General features: G+C 40.5%; 1 protein-coding gene and 1 pseudogene across 3 annotated transcripts in view; one reads left to right on the top strand and one right to left on the bottom strand.

Annotated features, from left to right (window-relative positions):
- Window positions 1-27312, bottom strand: part of CELF2 (CUGBP Elav-like family member 2) — a gene marked incomplete at its 5' end in the record, with an annotated part of 552657 nt that overhangs the window by 453763 nt on the left and 71582 nt on the right. The gene's annotated exons all lie outside the window — the stretch shown is intronic.
- Window positions 9265-9607, top strand: LOC308529737 (cyclin-dependent kinase 2-associated protein 1-like; annotated as a pseudogene). The gene has a single exon. The product of its transcript is annotated as a cyclin-dependent kinase 2-associated protein 1-like (transcript).

Genomic DNA, 27312 nt, shown 5'->3' with positions numbered 1-27312 from the left:
TGCACAATTAAATTTCCTTCAGAATGTTTCCAGTAAACAAGTCATGCTTTGAAGGAGTTTTCTTTATGCCCACATAAATCCGAGGTGATATTTTTCTACCACTTAAACCTCTTGTCATTTAGAAATTTAGTAACCTAAATAATTTGCCATTTCATCCTTAAATCTTAAGCACATATACAACTTGACATGCTAACCAGAGCACCCCCCCTACATAGCTGGAGCATCGCAAGTTGAAACAGAACAACTGCATCTGTCTTTGCTCTCAGGACTTTCCTAGACAATTTTTAATTTTTTAACTTTGTGTTCCACCAGAAGCTTTGACATATTAATAATAGCTAAGAAAAAAATTAAAAGGACACCTAGAAAAACCTTTTCAGTGTATATATAATACTCAGGAAATGGTTCCAAAAAACCAATGTACCAGCAGCCAAATAGTCTAATATCTATTGTGTATACATGGGTTTCATACTAGAAGTACTTTTTAGCTTCCCTGTACAGATGCTTAGCAAAATCAATGGAACAAAAGGCCTTGTCGATTCAACTGAGTGTTGCAAACTACCACCATGTCATAATATGTACTGAAATGCCTGCCCAAACTGCTTATATAACACAGCTCTTATCATCTGAGATTTATCAGCAGCCACATTTTTTTTCATAGGCTGGAGCCCAGTGAAGTCAATGGTGAGAGAGTCCTATTAATCACAGTTGAACTTCGTGTGCTATCTGTGATACCTTGTAAAAAGGAGGGTGATAAAAAAGATGCATAGTGACACTGACTGTCAGAAATGCTTTCAGGATGATATGCTCTTATCAGATGCCTTTGCCAGTTGGATTGGCATTCAGCATTCCACAAGTGGGGTTTAGAAAAAAATAATATCACTACAAATCCTGGAAGGAATAGCTCCAGGATTCTGCCAGTCCTCAGTTATTTTAGACCTAGCGACAGGAGTTTAAGCCTTAAGAGAGGCTGCAGAGGCATCCATTCTAAACTGCAAATTCAGGAAGCTGTGACAGCCAGACAAAAATCTGTGTCCTGCCACCACCCGCAAATCCCACCCTGTCTAGAAATGCAATTCCTGTGACAGCTTCTTGGTTGGCATGCCACAAGCAGATTATAAATAACAGCAACACGTTCCTCCTTTACTTTTTTAATGCACGGCACTGTTCGATGCTTGTTTGGTTGTCAGACTAGTCTTTGATTAGCACTTTGCAATAGTCTTATCTGTCAAGAAGTGTAAGTATCAGGAGGGCAGCCCCTCTGTTAGCACTTTGCCATAATTCTGGATTTTGAGGTGTTCAGTACGTGCTCTAACACAATGATGCTCAAACTTGTTTGGAATTCCTACAAGGAATTCCAAAGTTGGGTGGCATCTGAATACTAATAGCTTTGTCTTGAAGGGACAGCCAAAGGGGAGTTGGCCAAGTGACTTCTGTGGATAGTATTAAAACAGTACCTGTTCCTCAGCAGAGATTCAATAGGGTCTACAGAAAGGGGCAAAGGGAGGAAGGCAGAAAGGAAAGAAGGAAAGAGAGAAAGGAAGGAAGGAAAGAAGAAGAAAGGAAGGGGAAATGACCCTGGGTAGAACATTGATTTACAAATATAAAAGACTATCTGCCCAATTTATTGGAATACCTGGGAAGACAGCTCTTTCTGAGGTCATGAGATGTGGTTCAGGATAATAGCCCTCCCAAAATACCCATGCCCTCATCCTTGGAGCCTGTGACTATGTTACTTTACACAGCAAAGGAGACTTCAAGATGTGATTACATTGAGGATACTGAGATGGGACTTTATCCTGGATTATCCAAGTAAGTGCAACATTATCACAAGGATCCTTACAAGGGAAAGAAGGGGGCGGGAAATTCAGTCAGAGAAGAAGTGAGGTTGGACAGAAAAGGAGATTTGAAGATGCTCCTCTGCTAGCTTTGAAGATGGAGGAAGGGCCATGAGCCAAGGAATGCAAAAGGCTCCTAGAAGCTGGAAAGGTAAAGGAAACCGATTCTCAACTACATAAATTCCTCAACACAATAACATTTCTGTCTTGTGCTTGTTTCCTGTCAATCTGGAGCCTAGATTCCAGATTCAGATGGGAACTGTACTTCTGACATTTCTTATATAATTTTAAAGATCAATCACCTACCATTGATAACTTTGTTTTGCTTCATTTGGTAGTACTCCTAGAAAACATTTTTCTTTAATATATGCCTTAGTATAAAGCAAATACCTACATATCCTATCTAATAATAGAAAAACATGGTAATTAACCATACCTCCGACATGCTTCCCATTGGCTAATCAGGGCGATATGCAAATTAACTGCCAACCAAGATGGTGGCCGGCAGCCAGGCAGTTGAAGCAAACAGGAGGCTTGCTTGCTCCAGTGATGGAGGAAGCCAAGGTTCCCTGCCTGCTGCTGCTGGGCTCTGAGCTGCACTCTTAGAAACAATGTTGCAATTATAGAAGCTAAACAAACCCCATAAACCTGCTTTCAGCCAGCTGGGCCTCAGAGTTGGAGCTGCAACAGTGTTTCAATTATAGAAGCCAAACAAAACCAGATACCTGCTTTCAGCAGCCGAGGTCTCAGAGCTGGAGCCAAGCCTCAGAGCTAAAGCCAGCTCTCAGTTCCAGTGACAGCCATAGAAGGTAAATAAATACCAGAATAAAAGAAAAAAGAAAAAAAGGAGAAGTTGGGAGCTTCAGTGACCCGCCAAGCTGAAAATGGCCCTCAGCCCCTCACCCAGACTGGCCAGGCACCCCAGTGGGGACCCCCTCCCTGAAGGGGGTATGACCAGCTGCAAACAGCCATCATCTCTTCATCCAGGCTGGATAGGCACCCAAGCAGGACCCCCACCCTGATCCAGGACACCCTTCAGGGCAAACCAGCTGGCCCCCACCCGTGCACCAGGCCTCTATCCTATATAGTAAAAGGGTAATATGCAAACTGACCCTAACAGCAGAAGGACTGGGAATGACTGGTCACTATGACACACACTGACCACGAGGGGGCAGATGCTCAATGCAGGAGCTGCCCTCTGGTGGTCAGGGTGCTCTAACATGGGAGGAGCTCTGCTTAGCCACAAGCCAAGCTGATGGCTGCCAGTACAGTGGTAGTGGTGGGAGCCTCTCCTGCCTCCTCAACAGCGCTAAGGATGTCCGACTGCAGTTTAGGCCTGCTCCCCTCTGGCAAGTGGACATCCCCCGAGGGCTGCCGGGCTGCCAGAGGGATGTCTGATTGCCATCTTAGGCCCAATACCCTGGGGAGCGGGCCTAAGCCAGCAGGTGGTCATTCCCTGAGGAGTCACAGACTGCGAGAAGGCACGGCCGGGCTGAGGCACCCCCCTCCCCTGAGTGCACAAATTTTTGTGCACCGGGCTTCTAGTTATCTATAAAGATCTATTATTTAATGTTAAAAACCACTTACCATGTGCCAGATCCTATCCCATGAGCCGAGAATGCAACAGTCAATAACCTATAGATACATGCATATACATGGGTAATCACCTGACCCAACAAAGACCAAGGAACCAAAAGTAGCATGCAGTGTTACCCTGTATAAGTAAATACAGGACTGCATCTGTACCGTAATTTATTTAGATTTTCTCAATTTCAGGAAAACATTATGAGTAAAGAGTTGTGGTCATTTAAGTACAAAGACATATTCTAGAAGTGGCAAGGAGTCAAGAAATGTGTGTGTGTGTGTGTGTGTGTGTGTGTGTGTGTGTTGAGAGTGTAGGATAAGTTATGTTCATAGCCTTAAATATCACACTAAAGAAGATAGACTTCACTTTGAACATAATAAAATTAAAAAGTAGGGAATTCTGCCAAAGCCGGTTTGGCTCAGCAGATAGAGCGTCGGCCTGCGGACTGAAAGGTCCCAGGTTCGATTCCGGTCAAGGGCATGTACCTGGGTTGCAGGCACTTCCCCAGTGGGGGATGTGCAGGAGGCAGCTGATCGATGTTTCTCTCTCATCGATGTTTCTAACTCTCTATCTCTCTCCCTTCCTCTCTGTAAAAAATCAATAAAATATATTAAAAAAAAAAGTAGGGAATTCTGAAAGTGCACTGCCATTCAGATTTGTGTGCACTGAGACCTTGACCTTTAAAAAAAAACACTGCAGCATTAGCAATGGACAGTGGTTAAGTTAGGAACTGGGGTAAGAAACATCACTGGTCACCATCTAAATGGCCAAGCCTCACTGCCAGCAGCAGGCATGCACTGGTGCTGCTTTTCCATCAGCCCCTGGGAAGCACAGCTCCCGCTCTCAGCAAACTCCCACTTAGTTGTAGTTCTTTTTCATGGAGTCACTGTTACAGACCTGTGAAACCAGAGAAGGGCCCTGGAGATGACTGCTTATTTCTCAGCCTTGGCTGTATTTTCACTGTTTGTTTGTTTTCAAAATATAATGGGGGAAAAAGAGAGAGGTAAAGGTTATGGGGTTCCTCGCTAATTCCTAAATCACATTCCCAAACAACCATGACAAGAAGAAGAGGAGCGGCATGAGAGGAAGCAAGAGAAGAAAAAGGTGAAGAGGAGGAGGAGGAGGAAGAGGAGGAGGAGCGGGGGGAGGGAAATCATGATGAGAGAGCCCTAGCCCAAGTCATCTCTTTCATACTGGCCACAGCAGGGACTGTATTAAGTTAAGCCGTATGAAATAGTCATCTTTGCAGGTAAAAATGGTCCAATATCAGCAATTTGATCTGGTTTAACCTATCCTTCTCCTCCCCTCCTTCCTTCCCACCAAGACAAAACCTCTTTGGACACCTTTGGGCTCAGCGTCATCTCAACCACAGCGACAGGGCATGTGGCAGCACCGAACAGGCCACCTTCCCATCGCAGTGTCACAGTAGCCTCCCCTCTCACCCCCATCCCGGGACTCCTGTGAATGACCCAACAGGAGGAGCACACAGTTCATTGCAGATGTGCCTAAAAATGCTCTTCTGGGCAGCAGCCCCTCTGATGGTAATGGGTCGGAAAGAACAAAGAGTGCCAGCTCATATGCAGAACACACATCTCAAACAGGGTCCTCTTGGGCCATCTCAACATCGCCACCAAATAAACATTTTCTTTTCCTTATAAAGCAGAAAGTGAAATTTGGGAAAATGAAAAATGCTGTACTTCTCAAATTTTATTTATTAATGTCCAATTTCTATGAGGAATTTTGAAACTAGAAAGAAACACCACGAAACTCTGTTAACATACAGTCTCATGTACTAGTATTGCTTGGCAGTTTGTTTATTTTTAATATACATTTGCTCCTCTTGTCGGTATTTAAATTTGCAAAGCTTTCCGAGGGTAAGTGCCATAGGTATGCATGCTATCCATGAAAGAGTGAATGTATCTGTTACTCTCTAGCAAAATGAGTGTATTGATGGATATCTTAAGATGGCCTGTTAAAATATAAAAATGAAAGTAAGCTACTTTTTACTCCCAGTATTATCTTATCTTAATTAAAAAGCGTGGAACTAGTATTTTAAAAAACAGGGAGAATGACAATAAGCACTTTTGCCATCCTCCAATATCCAGAGTTCATAAACTAGAGGTAAAATGAGCTTCACCATATAGTCACAAGATCATATATCAGAGCCTACTTAGCCTGAGATTATATTGAGGGACAAGAGAATGGTCCAAAGTTTAGTGTTGTACCCAGAAAGTGATGACTTTAATTCAGTATTTAAAAATTTGGAATAATAGAATGATGAAAGAATAATAAGTGTAGAATAATAAAATACACTTTATATATTAAGGGCCCAATTTACAAGAAAGCCTTTGGAGAGGAAATTCACATGGGAGCATCCTTGTCATTAAGAATTATATTTTTCTCTTTTAGTATATTATAGAGCCTTTCTCATCAATTGAAGGAATTGCTTCCTGGAGCAATAAAACCCAATGGAATCATTCAATTTGTTCATGTTAGCAGTGGGATTCTGCAATAATGAATTTCATGAGAAAGAGAGGGCATATTTTCATAGCTATGAATGAAAATTAAAGTAATATAAACTACCTTCCCTGCTCAGGCAAGTAATGTAGTGACAATGGAACCCTTCTCCTTTGTGGTCAGGTGATGAGAGTGGAGGTAAAAGTAAGAAAACAAACTATGAGGGAAACTACACTTCCACTACCCGATGCAATGGGAATTTAAGCAATACGAGGGTCACCCACAGATTCTGTGCTTTCTATCTTTTCTCCCCCTTCTTCTCATTGAGTGTTCTTTCCTTTTTTTGCTCATGGCTTTATTTTATGAGACAAGACTGATGAAGGTGATCTGCTAGCTATGCCAGGTTCACCTTTTGCCCGCTTTTTCTGCAAGTCCTTCAAAGCACATGAAAAGATGCAAAAGTGCAGCAGCCCTAGTAAAGAAAGCTATCAATTGAAAATATCACTAGTCTTTAGCACAAATTATCTAAAACTGCCAAAGAGGTAGACCATATTGAAGAAGAAATAATATCTAGTCATGCCTAGACTTAGGAAACTCAATGAAGTAGGATCATATTGGACAAACAACTATTAGGCAGCAAAAATGATGTGTGACATATACCCAACAATTGCCTATCAAGCTTCAGATCTGGAAAAGGGATTCTAGCAGCACCAGGTAGACTCTGGACCATAAATCTGTCAGCAGACAAACACTGGGTGTAGGCACATCTTTCTTGCTTTGAGAATCAGTATGCAAAAACAAAACAAATATTTAATGTGTGTGTGTTGGGGGGTGTATGAAAAAAAGTGCTAGCATAAAAAAATAGAATCCATAGTCCTACAGGTGGAAAGCATTACACAGTGTGGCACTCATACTATAGGTTCATGGTTAAAAGTGGGGAGTTGGATGCCAAATTTCTGGTCTCATATTCTAGCTTTTTCTTCTATTAGTTATTTAGCTATTTGGACTCAGATTTCTTATTTATGAAATGGAGAGCATAATATCACCACGTGGTACGAAGATTAGATGAATTAACACACATAATGCTCTTCACAAAGGAAGTGTCCATTGCTTGCTTTCATTGTCATCATCATCATCATTATGTAAAATTATACACTATAGAACTAAAGGAAGCATGCAGTTTATAAAGTAAGAGATTAAAATATTAAAGGGGAGGAATCTAGACAAAGTGTGAAAAGGCAGCTGAGAGAGAAGAAAGTCATGCACAAAAATAAACACATATACCAGAGTAAATGAAAATGTGTATTTAAAGCAATGAACAAACAGAATTGACTGAGTACAATGATGCTAAGAAAAAAATTACAGATAATTTATAGGAAAGTAACGACTAAGTGAAAAATATCAAATACAAACACTTGGTAATCCTATAAATAGTAATTCCATATTCCCAAGAAACAGAAAGAAAAAATAGATATGCAATGCCATAGCTTTGTGATGCTAAGATAATTTCCCCTCTTCCACATAGACTTTTTAATAGTTCTTAAAGCAGAGGTTATCTTCTTATGTGTCATATATACATATATACATATCCTATCTAATGAAAGACAAAGAGGGTAATTGACTGTACCTTTGCTACGCTTCCCATTGGCTAATCAGCGAGATATGCAAATTAACTGCCAATCAAGATGGCAGCAGGCAGCCATGCAGCTGAAGCGAGCAGGAGGCTTGCTTGCTCCAGTGATGGAGGAAGCCAAGGTTCCCCGCCTGCCGCGGCTCAGCTCTGAGCTCTGAAAGCAACTAACTTTCAATTATAGAAGCTAAACAAACCCCAGATACCTGCTTTCAGCAGGTCGTGGCCTCAGAGCTGGAGCGAGCAAGAGCCAGCTCTCAGCTCCAGTGACGGCAACAAAGTTTCAATTATAGAAGGTAAATAAATCCCAGATTTAAAAAAAAAAGAGAAAAAAAGGAGAGGCTGGGAGCTTCAGTCACCGGCCAGCCTGAAAACGGCCCTCAGCCCCTCACCCAGACTGGCCAGGCACCCCAGTGGGGACGTCCACCCTAAAGGGGGTGCGACTAGATGCAAACAGCCATCAGCCCCTCACCCAGGCTGGCCAGGCACCCAAGCGGGACCCCCACCCTGATCCAGGACACTCTTCAGGGAAAACCAGCCGGCCCCGACCCGTGCACCAGGCCTCTATCCTATATAGTAAAAGGGTAATATGCAAACTGACCCTAACAGCAGAAAGACTGGGAATGACTGGTCACTATGACACACACTGACCACCAGGGGGCAAATGCTCAATGCAGGAGCTGCCCTTTGGTGGTCAGTGAGCTCCCACGTGGAGGAGCTCTGCTCAGCCATAAGCCAGGCTGATGGCTGCCAGTATAGTGGTGGTGGTGGTGGGAGCCTCTCCTGCCTCCTCAACAGCGCTAAGGATGTCTGACTGCAGCTTAGGTCTGCTCCCCGCTGGCAAGTGGACATCCCCTGAGGGCTGCTGGGCTGCCAGAGGGATGTCTGATTGCTAGCTTAGGCCCAATCCCCCGGGGAGCAGGCCTAAGCCAGCAGGTGGTCATCTCCTGAGCGGTACCAGACTGTGAGAGGGCACAGGCTGGGCTGAGGGACTCCCTCCCCACCGAGTGCACAAATTTTTGTGCACCAGGCCTCTAATATATATATATATATATATATATATATATATATATATATATATCCTATCTAATAAAAGAGAAACATGGTAATTAGCCGTACATCCGCTACCCTTCCCATTAGCTAATCAGGGCGATATGCAAATTAACTGCCAGCCAAGATGGCGGTTAACTGCCAACAAAGATGGCGGTTAATTTGCATACATAGCCGCAATGCTGGGAAGCGAAAGGGATCGGAAACCCAGCCGGCAGGCAAGAGGTGGGGGGCTGGCAAAGATGGCCGCTGATCAGTGATTGCATTGTAGATGGGAGGCAGAGAGAGCTGCTTCCCCGTGATCGCCATGGCATTGGGGGCAGAGAGAGCCCTGGCGCAGGCCAGCCGGCACCCCTGGGGGTCATGGCGACTGGGGCAGAGAGAGCCCCGGTGCCGGCTGGCCTGCTTCCCCATGATCGCCATGGCGATTGGGGGAAGAGAGAGCCCCAGCCAGGCCAGCCAGCACCACTGGACCCCCGGGGCTGTGGGTGCCAGCTGGCCTGCTACCCAGTGATCGCCATGGTGATCAGTGGCAGAGAGATCGGCTGCACAGGCCAGCCGTCACTCCCGGGGGCTGTGGGTGCTGGCTGGCCTGCTACCCCATGATCGCCATGGCGATCAGGGGCAGAGAGAGCCCGGGTGCAGGCCAGCTGGTACCCCCGGACCCCTGCCTGTGCCCTGCAGCAGGAGGCGGGGGGTGGGGGGGGATGTCTTACAAACCGAACTTGACCATGCACATGTCCGCCACCTCCATCAAAGCCTCTGGGAGTGTTCACCCATCTTCCACCAGCATGGCAACGTCTTCCCAGTACCGCCAGCTGCTGAGTGACTAGGACCACCATCTCTAACACGCAGGGAACAGAGAACAGCCAGGTGCCCCAGAACAAATATGCTGAGCTCCTGGTCATCATCGAAGAACTAGGGAAGGAGATCTGACTCACATAAGCGGGCAGCAAGAGTGCGATGGAGAGACTGAAACGAGGCATCATCCACACTACAGGGCTGGTTCACGAGTGCTTGGATGAGATGGAGCAGAACACCATGTCCTAGCCCCTAAGTCAGCGTGAAAGGCTTTCCCTCTTCTTCCAAGAAGTGACAGCTCATGCTTGCACCCCTTCAGATGAAACTTGGTTTCATAATTTTAACAGCTTGGTTTCTCCTCCCCGTGCCCCTCCCGTGGTTCATCAGGCTCTGAACCTCCCATCTCTGAGATGGAGAAGAGATTTTTGCAGTTATTAGATTTACATATTAGTTAGGAACTACCTAGGGCATTTTGTGTGTTTTTTTTAAGCATTGATTTACATGATGCATGTCAGTTACCTATCACAGCAAACTGTAGTTGGCCTCCCAGATACGTGTTTCTCTTCTGGATACATTTCTGTTACTCACATGGTTCTTTATGTTTCTCTTCTGAGCTGATCCAACTCTGAGGGTTTGTTTCAGTGAGTCCTGAGGCAGCACTTTAGTAGCCAGTGCCCATTCACCACACAGTATAAATTCTTTTCAATGTAACCTTTTTTTTTGCTTAAGCATTTGCATGACTATTAGTACTTTGAAGCCAATCTTTAAAATGCACAAATTATAAATACAGAAGAAAGAGCAATTTATTGAACCTCACCCGACAAGGACCCCTGAAAATTCCCCTAAGGATGTATGTACATTTCAGTTCCACCTTTCCCATCAGTGGATCCAAACATCTGGAAGACAGTGACTAATAGTGTTTGCATCTTTGTATGTATTTATTACTTGATGTAATAAAGCTTATTTTCATTAACAACAACAAAAAAAAGAAACTGAAAGATCATGCTGATGCTTAAGTGCACACAGTTCCCCATAGAATGGCTACATACTGTCCACTTCTATGAAGACATAGTTCTGGTAACTAATATCTATCTATGCTGCCAACAGATTATAATAAATTGTGATCAGTGGGGAAAAAAAACCAAAAAACCAAGTGGGGTGACATCAGAATTACCCAAGCGTACCCCTAACCCCTTCACCTGCCCAGACGCCTAGGGTCCCAGTGGCCTGGACACCAGACCTGACCACCTCTCCAGTTTGGCCCAAACATCTGAAGTTCGCATTAGTTGCCAACTTAAGGAATTGGAGCATTCACGTAAAATCAGGATTCCCCACTTCTCTTTCCAAAGTGACCGATTGGGCTACCAACCAAGGGTGGTCAGTGTCACTTCAACCCTAGGAAGAACCCCCAGCTTGGGGGTGTGGTGACGAGGAAGCTATCCGTGCAGACAGTTCAGTTGTGTAAACTCCCACTGACAATAGCACAGCCCAACAGTGTGGCCATTCAACTGTGAGGCAGCACAGCCATGAAATAATCTGGCTGTTAAACAAGGCCCCTCTCCAGCTTTCAGGGGGCTTCACCTACTCCAACCCACTGCACCCCACTCTGCCCCAGTGAGACAACTTCAGTGTTTCAGCTCCAGCAAACAGAACACGTCCCAGTGGAAAGGGAAAGTGTATCCATGGCCAGTGTTGCTCAATGGATAGAGCCTTTGCCTGAGGACTGAAGGGCCCAGAGTTCAATTCCTGGTCAGGGCACATGCCTGGGTTATGGGTTTGATCCCCAGTGTGGGCTGTGCAGGAGGCAGTCAGTCAATGATTCTCATCATTGATGTTTCTATCTCCCTCCCTCTCTGAAATCAATCTATACTAATAAAAGGGTAATGTGCTAATTAGAACAAACAACTTCCAGACAGCTTTCTGGATGTCCTTTTGGTCAAAGCCATGGTGGCAGGGCCGAGGCAGAGGTGGTTAGGGGCGATCAGGCTGGCAGGGGAGAGCAGTTAGGGGGATCAAGCCAGCAGGGGAGAGCAGTTAGGACAATCAGGCTGGCAGGGGAGAGCAGTTAGGACAATCAGGCTGGCAGGGGAGAGCAGTTAGAGGGGTCAGACCAGCAGGGAGAGCAGTTAGGGAGATCAGGTCTGCAGGCAGGTGAGCAGTTAGGAGCCAGTGGTCCCAGATTGCAAGAGGGATGTCCGGATGCCAGTTAGGGGGATCCCAGGGATCGAGCCTAAACCAGCAGTCGGACATCCCCCAAGGGTTCCCTGATTAGAGAGGGTGCAGGCTGGGCTGAGGGAGCCCCCCCCCCCCGCACGAATTTCGTGCACTGGGCCACTAGTATATATATATGTATATATAGATACACACACACACACACACGTATATATGTATCACATATTATGTGTGTATATTAGATATACACATAATTCAATTATCCTATCTAATAAAAAGGTAATATGCAAATTAGCTGTCACTCCATCACAAAGATGATGGTGCCCAGTCCTCTCAGCCCTGCTGGAGTCCCCCAGTCCCAGGGGGGCAGCTGCTGAGAGCAGGCAGTGTGAGCGGCCTGGCGGAATGCTTGCTTCATTGCCATACCAACGAGGCAAGTGTTCTGCACCTGGCTGTGGAGGGCCTATGGCCAGGCCGGCCATGGAACTCTTGTGTCATTGCAGGCCAGGCTGAGAGACGCCCTCCACCCCCATGCACAAATTTTGTGCACCGGGCCTCTAGTATATGAATAAATCAATGATGTATGTATATTACATTTTGTGGCATCTTAAAATGGACCAAAAAATTAGGTTAACATTTTTTTGAACTAAGAAAAATGAGTCAACAGAAAAATATTCATCTGTGTTCCAGAAAAGAATATTGAGGGTAAAGGGACACATACTGAAATTTTTAAAATGTCAAGACTAGGGCTAGCTGGTTTGGTCATTGCATAGAGCTTTGGCCTGTGAACTGAAGGGTCCCAGGTTTGATTCTGATCAAGGGCACATGCCCAGGTTGCAGGCCTGATCCCCAATAGGGGGCATGTAGGAGGCAGCCAATCATGATTTTCATTATTGATGTTTCTATCTCTCTCTCCCTCTCCCTTCCTCTCTGAAATCAATAAACATATATTTTCAAAAAATAGAATGTCAAGACTAAAGGATTATATTGCAATAAAAAATCAGATTGAAAATTTATCTAACTCTTAACATTTTTACTTCCTTAAAAAATAAACAGAACTAAAATATATATAAAAAATTTTAATTATGTTTAATGTGGATGATGGACTTACCTTTGTCTAATTTAACTAATATTTGGGCAGTGGTTTGGAATATTTGCTATTCTAATAAAAGAAAGCCTCTTTTGCTCAGATTTCTCTTTCTCAAATGCAAATTCTAGGAAAAAATAAAGTAGAACTTTTTTTTCTGAAGGGATAAGTGGTTACTCATGAATTCTGTACATAGCCAGATGGCTTTCAGATTTTAAAGTAATAGTAAGTCATCTTGGATATGCAAGGTCTCTGAAAATATATCATCCATGTACCAGTTCTAAAAATTTATGCAAATATATTCTAGTTATAAGTAAGATGAATCTAAGACAAGAAATTCAGCATGGGAAAGTCAAGGTATGAACAGACTGTGGTGAGCAATTCAACAAGTTAAACCCATTAAATACATTGAAATAATAGTTATAAAGTTGCAAAATTAAGTATGAATGTTAACAATAATTTTTGAGCCTTGGCTGGTGTGGCTCACTTGGTTGGGCATTGTTCTGTGCACTGAAAGATTGCCAGTTCGATTCCTGGTCAGGGCACATGCCTGGGCTGTGGGCTTGATGCGTGATACCGGGTGTGCAGGAGGTAGCCAATTGATGTTTTGCTCTCACATCAATGCTTCTCTTTGTCTCTTCCTCTTTTTACCTCCCTTTGTAAAAATAAATTTAAAAATAATAATTTTTGAAAGAAAAAATATATATTTGTTGTAACAATTAACAATTTTAAAATAAAAGTTATAAATGAGTAATTATCAGGGTGTGGAATTCTATATCCCACAAAGATTAGTCAGAAAGTGAGAAAAATAAAAAGCACTATAAATTTCTCATTATACATGGGAAGAAACTAAAATAATAGTTCCTGAATCATGCCAGTATAGTAAATAAAGCTTGTCTACCTTCCAGTAATGTACCGCCCCTATCACTGAAAAAAAATAAAAGCAAAAAAGCAGAAAATTATGAAAGAATAAGGCACAAAAACATGGAATGTATAAAATAACACAATAGGAGTTTGTTCAAACATTTTGCTTCAGACAGAAAATCAATTTTGAGCAAAATTTGAGATCCCCTTTAAAAATGAAGACTCTGAGAATCTGTTAAAAACAAAATCCAACAATAAACTGCTTTTAAGGGAAACAAAAGGACAGATAAATGTTTAAAAGAAAAAAAAAGAAATGAAAGATGAGCTAATATATACCAGGCATCCACAAATAAAAAGAAGCAGAGGTGAAAATAATACTTCAAGCCAAATCTGAACTCAGGACAAAAAACATTAAATAAGAAATAGCCTCATTTTCATTATTAAAAGTTAAAAATCCTCAAAGAAATTTTCAAACACACAGATGACAATTCAGGTAGCATCTCAATAAATAAAAAAATTAGAAATAAGAGAAATGGACAAAACAAAATTCTGTGAAAATTACATCTCTCTCAGAGAGTTTTTGTCAGGTGAAGAATAAAAAAAAAAGGCAAGGAGGTATGATTTAAATATCATAACATAGATATAATTGAATAAGTACACCTACTCAACTTTGTATTATATAAGGCAACCATTATGGAATTGTAGCAAAAACCTTGATCCAATAAATACATTATCAAAAAATTTAAAATTCATTTAAAAAATAAAATTTAAAGGTCATAGATTCTGCCTATAATGCAATAAAACCAGAAAATAATGAAAAATTTAATTTAAGCAAACATACCAAATCAGTTGGAAATCTAAAACAAAACAATGCAAAATGTCCCCACTAAATATTCTTAAAGATAAAATATTTACAAACTATTAGAGAATAAAAGTGTTAAAAAGAACATATAAAATTTGCAAATGGAGTAGATTTATTAAATAATGAGTGAAAATAAGCATTATATCTCTGAGAGTAACAAAAAGATGATAAAACAGAAGGCTATAAAAGATAATTATAGAAAGGAAAAACAAAAATTAATTCAGAAACCAATGAACTGATTATTTGGGGAAGAAAAGCAAATCAAGAAAGGCACACAGGCAACAAAAGCAAAAATCAACAAATGGGACTACATCAAACTAAAGCTTCTGCACAGCAATGAAAACCATTAACAGCCACATGCAAAAGAATGAAACTGGACCTTATCTGACACCAAACACAAAAATCCAACTCAAAGTGATTAAAAACTTAAGTTTAAGACTGCGAACTGTAAACCTCCTAGAAGAAAACAGGTGGTAAGGTCTTCAAGACTTTGATTGGCAATATTTTTTTTAATTTGACAAGAAGAAAGGCAACAGGCAAAAATGAACAAAAGGGGCTTCATTAAATTTAAAAGCTTCCACACAGCAAGGGAAACCAAATGAAAGGTAATCTACAGAATAGGAGAACATATTTGCAAACCACTTATTTGGTAAGGATTTACTATCCAAAATATAAAGAAACACATACAATTTGATGGCAAAATAAATACATACATAAATAAAAACAATAAAAAATGAGCAGAGGACCTAAATAGATATGTTTTTCAAAAGAAGACATACACATGACCAAAAGGTAAATACAAAAGTGCTCAACATTACTAATCATCAGGAAAATGCTAATCAAAACCACAATGAGGTATTGCTCATGCCTGTTGAAATATTTGTTATCCAAAGATGAGATAACATGCTGGCATGGATGTAGAGAAAAGGTGTGCTGTTGGTAGGAATGTAATCTGGTATAATCGCTATGGAAAACATTATGGAGGTTCCTCAAAAAATTAAAAATGGAACTATCATATGATCTGACAATCCCTCCTCTGGGTACATATCCAAAGGAAACAAAGTCATTATCTCGAAAAGATATCTATACTGTCACAGTTATAGCAGCATTGTTCACAATATCCAAGGTACGGAAACACCCCAAGAGTTTGTTGATGGATACATAGATAAAAGAGATGTAATATATACACACAAAAGTATATTATTTAGCATTTAAAAAAGGAAATAGGTGAGGTGATGGCTGTATTAAATAATTCAATGTGGGGGACCCTTTCGCAATATATATGTATAACAAATCACCACATTGTACACTTTAAATATCTTGCAATTATATTTGTTAATTTTACATCAGTGGACCTGAAAAAAGAATGAAACCAAGAAATAAGTAGGAAAAATATCCTTCCTAGACTCAAATATCAGTTTTACTGGTGAGGTTTTTATTTCTTAAACGCTCCACCTTTTAACAAAATCAAGCTTTTAAGAACCAATGGAATCAAATGAACAAAATAAACAAGCAAACAAAATAGAAACAGACCCACAGATATAGAGAACAGAATGACAGTTTTCAGAGAGGAGAGGGATGGGTTGGCTGAAAAAGATGAAGGGGTTAAGCAAAAACGAAACAAAACAAAACAAAACAACACAACAAACCATACAAATTCATAAACACAGACAACAGTATGGTGATTTCCAGAACAAAAGGGGGTGGGGAGAGGTGGAAGAGAGAAAAGGGGGGATAAATGGTGATAGAAGGAGACTTGACTTTGGGTAGTGAACACACAATACAATATACAGATGATGTATTATAGAATTCTACACTTGAAACTACATAAATGTATTAACCAACATCACTCCAATAAATTCAACACAAAATTAAAAAAAAAGAAAGTTATTTAAAAAAGAACCAATCAGTCCCTACAATATAATTTGTTCCAAAAATAGAAAAATGTAACATATAACCAGTTTATGTGGTGAAATTAGCATATTCTACTATCAAAATCTGAAAGAGAAGGAAGGAAATTAAAGACATTTTCCTTATGAGGAGAGATGTAAAAATATTCTAAGTAAAGTCACAGGAAATCACACTTGATATAGAATAAAGGAATCATAACTCAAGAAATTCGTATGGTTTGCCATCAAGAGGTAAGGATGTTTATATTTGGTAATCTATTAATTCAGAGATTCCATAAACAGGTGTAAAAAAAAAAAACTTTAGGTAAAAGGGGATCAAAAGTAATCTTCCTTAACACGATGCAAAAAAAAAAAAAATCTGTCTATAGATCTTAAACCAAAAATCATCACCCAATTTAAGTGCAAACATCAGAAGTACTGTGCTTAAACTGGTGTTGTGTGAGTGTCCTCTGTGGGTCCTGAACAGCCAGCCACACAGCCCTGTCAGGCCCCAAAGACATGCTGCTTTGTCCACATTTCTTCCCTGGCAGTCACCCTTTGTTTGGACAGGAGGTGTTATTCAGATCCTCGTCTGTGGGGTCAGAAGCAAATGTCATTTCCTCCTCTCCCAAGGCATCTGTTCCCTCACATCCCTCTCGGAGACCTATTTCTACTTCTGCTGGTTCTGGCCCGGTTGCAGCTCCTCTGAAGATGGTAATGTCAGGGATGTGTAATCTTATAGGTCTTCCTTTATTTTCCCCCAGTCTGCTCTTCATGCTTCAGAAACTGGGCCGTCCTGTGCAGGTTCAGGCTAGAATCACAGTTTGTAAAAGGATGTGGATAAGGAGATGTGCTCCTTGGAATCCTCCTTTATTTGACCATCCTAAGAAATGAGACTCAAGAATTTCTAGAGTACACCTATTGCCCCAATTGTCTATTTGTTTGGACTATGCAGGCCTAAAATGCAAGTGCGCCTACCTTTCCACCTACTTGTAAGATAAGACCGGAGAAACCACAGCTTGTGTCCCATTACCAGTAGGCATGGAAAAAAATAACGCTTCCCAAACCCCAACCCCATCTTTATCCTCCCTGGTATGCCTAGTCCCTGAAGGTCTCCATGGAATTTATAAGAGACCAATCTTTCTTCAATGAACAGGGACCTGCCTTTCCTTATTCTACTGCTGGACTCATGACCATGTTCTTTTATTTAGCTATTCACAGACTCAAGATTTACGGTCCTTGATGATAGGAACCTTATCGCACCCTTCCTGACTCCCATTAGATTGAGCACATTTTCTACATAGCAGGCTGAATAAATATTTGCCAAATGAATTTAAAAATGAAATTGAACTGCTTGAGTTTATTCTGTGTCATATTTCTCAGGAGGTTAGATGTCAGTTTTTCTAATTATGAAGATGGTCATCTCTGTGGCTAGACAAGAGAGTCCACAAAATGTGTGGGGTTGGTGGGGTGGCAGGTGGGAGGGGGCAGAACAACTGTTTGAAAACATTGGAAACATTCAACCTGGAGAAGGCTTAGGAAAATGATTATAGATATTGAAGGAGAGTTGGAGAGAAGCAGCATTTATTTGCATGTAGAAGGCCGAATGGGACATGAAATAGTGGGGATTTCGTTTAATTGGAAGGAATTCAGATCAGGCAGAAGGAGAGATTCCTGAACTCAGTATCAAATGATTTAAACAGTTGTCCCATGGACCCTTTTCCTAGAGAACTTTAAAAAACAGAATTGCCATCTATCCATTTAGGATGGTTTCAATGCTGGGCTTCCTGGCAAAGTATTGGTAAATTCAATACCATATTTTATGGACAATGCTGAAAATCTATGGTAAGAACCATGTCAAGAAGGAGATTCGCAACAATTCAGCTCTATCCAATTTAATTCCCCTTTTTAAGTGGATAGGCCAAAGTGAAGTTCCAGTTCAGTTTGAGTTTGGGTTTAACCAGGTAGCATTAGCCAGTGTGTAGTATGGCTTCTTTTGTAGATATGAAATACCGGGAGCCAATTTCAGCATGTCATAATTGCAAGAGTTTCATCAAAAGGTTGATGGAACTTGGGGACTCAACAAGGGCTGAGTCATATATGTTGCTACCTGTTGGGAATGGCTGAGGTCATTTCCCCAAACCTGAAAATGATGCATTAAATTGATTGCTAGCTGCCAGACAGCTCAGGGCATCTTAATCTACATGTTATTGCTTCCTACTGGCCAAACACCTGAACAGCCATAGCCTGATTCTTCCAGTCCGACAATGGACTCTGTATACGAAACCCTACTCTTTGAAGCGTATATCTCCACCTCGCCTCAGGACAATTTGTGTTAATAAAAAGCATGGGGTCCTGAGATGAGGAGACCTTAGTTTCTTTAACCAGGCTCCTCTGACCCCCAAATGCCTTTCAAAATTATATTTCATCTCTGGACTCTTTATTAAGTTACACACAACCCCTTTTGCAGATTGCTGAACCCTCCTTAATGCTGGAACAAGAACCCCGGCAATGAAAAATGTTGAGGGGTGGGTACTAGGGGAGAGAGAGGAGCAGCCAGCATCATTTTTCTGTCCTTGATAGATGCACGGAGTTGGATTTGCCAGCCTCTTTTCAAAATGTTCAGCTGTGTGAGAAAAGTGGCACAGTGTTTACCTTCCATTATAAGGAAGAACATCACTGTGCTGGCTTAGAATTAACTGTTTTCATTTGATTACCTAACGGATATCTACCTGTGGGTACAATTTCCCCAGTTATTCCCCTGGATATAGAGAAACAAGTAATTAATGGCCCCTGGTGCATGCTTGCAAAAACAAAACGGATGTGGGATAGGCCTGGGAGTTAGACATGTGAAAAGTAAAGGATAACAATCTTTGTTTATTTTTCCAGACAATGTGTGTGAGGGACTCAGCGGCAATGCGGTCGTAGCTCTTCATTTCCCCTGACCCTGGTCTTCACCTAGAGCTTGAAAGAGACACGGAGATGCTGGGACAAAGCTGCTTTCATCTGTGTGTTTGTAGAAAAAGAAATCATGCTTTCTGTCATAAACAATTATGTGATTTCAATTCTAATTGGAAACAGACACTTTCTCCTCCACAAGTGGTTATGTATTGTTACTCAGAAAATTCTCCACTCACCCATGAAAAGGAAAGCCTGGTCAGCACACACCACCATCCTGAGGAAACTCGACCAAAATTGAGTACATCTGTACAACTGCAGAAGGTGCTTTTAGGGCAAGATTCTGGTCTAGGAAGGCTCATTGGACATTTGCCTACAAGATCTTCATGTACCGCCCTAACCGGTTTGGCTCAGTGGATAGAGCGTTGGCCTGCGGACTGAAAGGTCCCAGGTTCGATTCTGGTCAAGGCCATGCACCTTGGTTGCGGGCACATCCCCAGTGGGGAGATGTGCAGGAGGCACCTGAATCGATGTTTCTCTCTCATCGATGTTTCTTACTCTCTATCCCTCTCCCTTCCTCTCTGTAAAAAACCAATAAAATATATTAAAAAAAAAGATCTTCATGTACCATCGACTCAAAGAGGGGAAAGAAGCCTGGACCTCAGAGTTGTGAAGGTGAGCAGACAGTACTATAGAGGAGCTTAGACTCGAGGTTTCATTAAAGGGAACCGGTGCACCCACAGGAAGTGTTTGCTCCTTGTCTTCCTCTTCCTTCATTGGTGGGCAAAAGTAGGTTTACAGTTGTGAGTACATGAAACACAGAGTTTATTCTTATTTTATTATTTACAAATTATTGTATTATTTAATTGTATTAAATTATAAACCCACTTTTGTCCACCCCATATGTTAAGTTTTTTTTTTATGGCCCTTTGCTCCAACAGAGATTAAAATGAGCCTCAACAAAAGCATAAAAATGATTCTTAACCTCACCCATGCCCAGCTGACACCTGGAAAGCACAATTGTGTATTAATTATAACACTTTGGAATGGCTCTGGTAAATAGAACACCATATGCAAAGCTTTCAGATCTCCACAAATGCCACCAGTACTTATGATCCCTGTGGGTAGGTTTTCTCTTGCTGTGTTCAAGTTTGAAAGGAATATAAATGCACCATTAAATCTGCCCCAGAACCACAGAGAGCGGCTGTCATATAGTTAAGTGAAAAAGGCAGAATTTTATGTGTGATAGAGCCATCATCTCGTAAAGAGCAAATTGGTAGAGAGAGGCAGGTGGGAGAAATGTATGGAGAGTGGCTTCAACAGGATAGGCAGATGGAAGTCTGAGTTCTTTTATAAATTCCTTTAAAATGACCCATTTTATTGAGCTTTTAGAAGAAAGATGCAGATTATTTCTGAGGCTTAGAAATAAGATGCTATCCCCAACCTCCCACTCCAACACACACATCAGAACCACTAAGATCATCATCACCACCATTGTTAGTAAGAAGGGAGAAGAGGGGAAGCAGGAGTAAAAGTCATCTTTCACTACAGTAAACAAAGTGAGCTTTCCTTGTCACAGTGAATGATGAATGGCTACCTATCACTTTTCCAAGGAGAGAGAAACCAAAGATTGTGTATCAATTTTTATAATTTTAAGGCTGAAAGATAATAACTGCAGAAATGGAGCAGACTTTATAAAAATCCCCTCTGAAAATGTGATTACACATAAAAATCCATAAAAATGTACAAAGTGATAGATGAACCAAAACTAAACAAACACAGTTTTTTATCCTTTTGGAACTGAGCAGAAATAGCATATGTAGAAAGAATGATTTTATTTTGTATTTTTAAAAGAAATATTTGGAACTTAATTGAATTATACTTCTGGTGGGAATTGAAACTTTGAGATGGAATATCAGGTTTTATTTTAAATTGAATTCTATATTGAAGAAATGAAGAACGAACCTTCAGTGAAACATTAGCAATAAAGTTGACACATTTCAATAAACAACAAAAAAAGCTGAGCAAACTGTAAGCTAGCACACTTTCTCCCCACATTATCCTAAACCTCCGAGGGTCTATATTAACTATTCTTGATCATTTTGATCAGGAAATCATCTTTGATCTATGCTAATTAAATCCAGTTTTCATCTGATATTTATTTCTTGAGATTTTTAAAGCAAACCAAAATTTTTTGTGGCTTCCCTCATAAATCAAAATTGTCCCTCACACTTTTAATTTCATATTATTAGTGAATTTAGAGCATTTATCCAGATTCATGTCCCATTTTGCTTACTCCTTAGAAGTTATGAAGTTAATTCCAAATTCTACACACCACATCATAGCAATGTATATTGTTTTTTATTCATTCTAAGTTATTTTGTTCACATTGAGCCTTCAGGGATTTCATAATGCCCCCACTAGGTAGATTTTATATTTAATTAACACTAATATATAATAATACTGGTAAAAGCATAATATGCTAAGTATACTGGATGTCCTTTTGGACATCCTTCCTTCTAGACAAAGTTACAGCAGGCAGGGGCTGCAGCAGAGGCGGCAGATGCCCCCGGCCATGGCAGTGGCAGCAGGCGGGGGCCAGGGCCAAGAACATTGCATGAATTTCATGCATCCGGCCTCTAGTGTATAATAAAATGGGTCTAAATTTTTTGCATTTATAAATTATACCAATAATTTGTGTTTTTCTAATAATTATGGTTGATGGAATAAAATGCCCTTTCCTCCTTCAACCCTTGAAAAGCCTGTGTCAGAAGTCTTTAGTCAGTTTTCAACTCATGTTTAACAACTAGTAAGGACACCTCTGTATAGTACAGGGAAGGTATTTTCTTTCCCCTGCAATATGGGTAAAGTGTATTTTAAATACAGTGGTATGGTTTTGAATATGCCATATCCATGAGCAGTTCAATCAAGTTAGTTTAGGGGCTATACAGAGGCTGGGTTAAAATCATGCCAACCAAACCTGTATTTTGAATGGTTATAAGGAAAAAACATTGTACCACCCAGTACAATGCTCTAGGAAACTGTTTCCTCTACACCCTCAGAAAGAAGGCCAGACTAAGGAGTGAGAGTGTGAAAATCAACAATGAGGAAAGGAGAACTGGACAGAGACAACAGGTGGGAAAAATGAGTGTCACAGTAAGGTAGAGGTGGAGAGATGAATAAGCCTTTGGTTTATTTCTAATTTCTTTAACATATGATGGCTCTAAAACCTTGGTTAAAAAACCTACTCATGTTATATAAACTTCCACCCCTCAGCTGTCCCCATTTCTTATTAAAGAGACCTGATGCGAACAGACAATATGCTAGGAGCATGGAGATACCTGTTATAAATACTCTGAGCTGCAATTCATCTTTTTAAACACCTTGGCCAGCATCCAACTTCAGACTCATATAGCACCTTGGAATACAAGATGTTGTCACTGAAGAAACCCTGTTTGCTTATCAAAGCAAGGCAACCAATTAAGAGTTTTATTACTAATACCGTCACCCCAAGGGCTATAACATTAGATTTATTTATTTATTTATTTTAAGTTCAACCTACTAAATTCCATGCTAACACACAACAATGTACAGCTCGTATTACAAATGAATAACTTAATTAAAAAACATTGATTTTGCTCATTGAGTGCTGCAAATTTTATTAAATATTAATGATAACATTTTGTATTTTTTATACTAGTCATGAAAGTTTTATGTGCTCTCTCCCCTACAGCAGGCTTAGATTTTATGACAAAATCTTAGGCAGCTCAAAGTACAAACATAAATATTGCATTGGCCAGCTTGGTACAATATATGTGTATACATACAGCAATGTGTATGGATGTGTGCACATTTGCACAAATGCACACTGAATTAGGAGAGCTGACTCAGTACAAGTGGGAGAGAAATTTAAATGGTTTAAGTTTGTGTTTTATTTTAGCTACCCAAAAGGGTCACCCAGAAATTCTTGGAATAAACACCTTGTAAAGGGGAACTCAGAGTCCTTCCCAAATGCATTCTCCCCCAGATTCTGTATGTGTAATACAAAGCACATATCATTCCATAAATAACATAATTTTCCATGTTACAAGTCCTCTCTGGCAAGAGGTTTCACCAAAAGGACAAAATCCTCCCCTTTCCTCATGCTATGTGCCCAGAAAGCCAAAAAGCCCAGGAGTCTATGGAAGAGCTTTTAAAATGTTGTTAGAATTATCTTCTTTGTTGTGCTGGTTGTTTCTGTGAGTTTATTTTACATGTTTATAATAGAGTCAACACAGCCTTAGACTTTTATCAGTGTAGATGGAGAAGTACCTCTTATCTCATTCCTCTAAGGTCTTAATGGGAACCATAAATGTTTGCAGTCAGCTGACAGCTGAGCTGTGTGGAGTGAATCAGATGACATTATTTGGAATGATTTCCCATGACTTGGAAAAATGTACTTAAAAATTTGTAAAGCGTTCAGCCGAACATCACTACTTTGAACTTCTGCAATGACTTCCTTAACTCTCTATCTCAAAGTCATTTTGAAACAGTTGAGAAGTTAATTTGTTGAAGTCACTTCCTCAAATCACCTCAGAGGTCAGAGGGACAGGTCCCAGTTGTATAGTCTTTCCAAAACTTAACAAGCTTCCTTAGGAATACAGTCATAACAACCCAGCCTTGCAAACAAAAGCTTGATATTATTAAGTACTTGTCAAAAAGGCTCCATTCATACTCTACATAGTTTGCAAATGCCCTCATAGTGGATGCTGAGGGGGGGTGGGGAGGAAGAGTAAAAGGCATACTTTCCAAAAGGAAATACTTCACATGAAAACCATTAAGCAGTTTCTAAAGTGGGAATTTGAAGGCAGGTCAGAGATCTTTAAAATATATGCTTCTTTAAAATGCAAAATATTTTTCATAAAACATTGATAGAAGGTTAATGTGTAGAAATCAACTCATTCAATTTTGTATTTAATAGTGAACCAAGTATTTTTGGGTGTTTTAGCTGTGTGTCCATTATTCTTTGTCCCTGACCCCCAGTTAATCCGACCCCCATCCCATTGTCACCAACCACATTAGAATCCGTGCATACATTTTTTCTGTGAACAAAATGCCACGCAGTTCTATTAGTCTTATTTCCCTTTCTGTTGTAGAATAAGGTTTCTTTCCCTAATGGCGAGCACTCAGGAAGAACAAAATAAAACAAAGCAAAATAACCCCCAACCATTCTTGCAATGAAGTCCAGCGCTAGACCTGAGGGCATGAGCTCTGTAAGTTTGACACATTTTGAAAGAAACTACTGTCCCCAACTGAGCTTGACTGTGAACCAGATCTATATATCCACCTTTAGTCCTCCCAGGGAATAAATTAAATCTGCATCTTGACTGTGTTGCCTGGAAGAGATTTTTAAATTATTTATGGTGCAATAGCAGGGAGTTGCTCTCCCCCGCAAGCTGGGGGTGGGGTGAAGTGCATTCTGCCTCCTGTGTACTGTGGGCCACTGCTTTCCGAAGTCCAGTAATGTCTAGAGAAAATCAACGAGGCTGGAGGCAACCAAGATGCATTGACAAAAAAGAGGCAGTAAATCACTCTTCACTCTGTGGAGACTGTTTTCAGGCTGGCAGGCTGCACTTTGCTCTGGTTCTGCTTGGGATGCAGCAGATGTACACTGATGCCTAGCTGGGCAGGTGATGAGTTAAGATGACATGGATCTAAGGTTGAAATTTAAAAAATGGAAATAAAAAGAAACAAAGATTTGTAGAAGGGATTTTGCTAATTTGGGAACTTCTGCTTCTGAGATGTGGCATTTATATATAAAAATGTATACACACTTTACAACTGATAACTCAATTGATATTTCTTTCTTTTGAGATTTAAACCATTGGAATTAATAATTAGTCAAAGTGTGTGTACATTTTTGGGACACCCTGTATATATATATATATATATATATATATATATATATATATACACACACACAAAATATACATACATATATGTACACACATGCACATATGTATACACACATATATACATGTAGGTTGAAACAGCTTTACATTGGGAACCAGAAGATCTGAATGGTTCACACAGGGTTGGTTCATGTATGAATTCCTTACAGCTTCTCAGTGATTTACTGGTGTTCTGTAAACCACTGAAGCAGAGCCACATGGAAGGACACATGGAGTTGCTTTAGTCACACCCCAGCAGAGCTCCTAGCCTACAGCCAGCATCAAATGCCAGCCATGGAAGGTACCATCTGGAATATCAAGTTCATTCAAGGCCTCTGATGACTATAGCCCCAGCCAAGATCTGACTTCACCTGCATGAGAGAGCCCAGTGAGCAATGCCCATGTGACCTCAGTCAGCCCACAGAACCACAAGAGATAATAAATGGTTTTAAAGCCACTAACATTTGGAGTGGTATACTAACCAGGAACAGATAACTGGAACCAGTACCAAAACACAGATAGAACAATTTGGCTTTGACAAGAAGAAGGCAGACAAGAGACAAGAACAAGTAAGATTATGGATACATTTACAGATTGAATGATTGAGAAATGAGAAGACAGAATTTGGGAGCAATATTGCTTGGTAAGAAAGAGACAAAGATAAGGTAGTGGGTTTTAAACGGGGATTAATATTTAGAGTATCACATATGTGCAACTGGAAACAGAACCCAGCAAAAGTTCACTGACATATTTGAAGGCCATGGTGATACTGTAAGTTATAAAACCATCTGCCTTGGGTTGGGATTTTCCCAATCTGTGCTCAGCTATTCCAGTTAGGAAAAGAGAAATCATATGAGTGGACTGAAAAATTTTAAAGAGTAGGTGGGGAGGGAAGAGAGCATGAGAAAGTTGTGGGTTCTGGTAGGTATTAGTTGAAGCAATGGACCATGGATTTTAGCCTGTGCAGGGAAAGGAAATGGAACCAGAAGAGACCTGACAAAAGAAGTGAATGAAAAGGAGGTGTAGAAATTAGAGGTCAAAAGATGAGCTATGTGAGAGAAAGGACTGAGAAAGTCTCTAGAGAGATACAGAAATACCATATTATTGAATTCTTTCATATGTTTGGATATTTATAATCTTACAAGGAATTAAGTGTTTTACCTATATAATATTTAAAGACTAATAAATTAAAAATCCAAACCAGCTATTTGTGAGTAATTTTTAAACATCCTGGGTGGGAAGGTAATTCACAATGGAGGGCTAAACTGAAGATCTATTTGTCCAGTGGTGTGCTGGAGCTGGCTCCTATCCTCTTGTGAGAGCTAATTGGGAGCATCTCTCTTTTTATCTGTGATCAGTGACATCACCTTGGTAGCTTGAAATTGGCCATGGTGGTACATTCACAGCACAGAAATCTGCAGACACTGCACATCAGGGCTTTTGTTGCCCAGAGAGCGGGTTGTTAAACATTTTCCAGCACACCACTTCTCACCCCTGCTCTATGCTCAGTTTACCCCAAGAAAGAGAATTTAATTTTGTTACATATTTTATTAATGTATGCCTTATTCTGCAGAGGACATGAGTAGAACATCATTTCACCACACTTTTATTAGCTGCATAAAGCACAACTGTTGGATTCAACATAAATGATGTATTACATGTGAAGATAGACTTTGCCCTCTTTCCTGTGCCAGAACATTCCAAGACTGAAGGAAAAAGGCAACAAAACAAGCTGAAGTAAGCAAAGTTCACTCCATTTAAGATGGAGGTTCTGTAGCAACTATGGAATTGAAAAAAAGATGAACTGTGAGAAGATGATTTTAAGAGGGGAAAACTGGTTGTCTTTGGTCTCTTCTCAGCGAGCTGTGGTGAAGAGGAATGGATCGCTCAACCCTGCTCCTTGGAAATCATAGGACCTGAAATTCACTCCAAAATGTCCATATTCCTTCCTTCTTTAGTTTTCAAACATTATCATATTGGCACTGAAAAGAATGCTAAATCAGTCAATCGCTCAAAAAATACTAGTATTAACCTCCCCTATTTGCCCAATAGTGTAGCTAGTATATTATAGTCGAAGGCCAGACAGGCCCATCCTCCCAGTTCATCTTTTTGCTTTTTTTTTCAGTCCAGTTTTCAAATAATTCCTGCATTGTTCTTTCTCCCTCATTTTGCTTTAGGATAGTAACACAAATTAATGAGTTATCACGATGAAAGAAAATGTTACTAGGAATATGAATGAAAACATAATCCTC

The sequence above is a fragment of the Myotis nattereri genome (assembly GCF_964212035.1).
Source record: "Myotis nattereri genome assembly, chromosome: 1".
Taxonomy (NCBI): Eukaryota; Metazoa; Chordata; class Mammalia; order Chiroptera; family Vespertilionidae; genus Myotis; species Myotis nattereri.
Note: the sequence above shows the minus strand (reverse complement) of the source record. Positions and strands in the feature narration are given on the sequence as shown.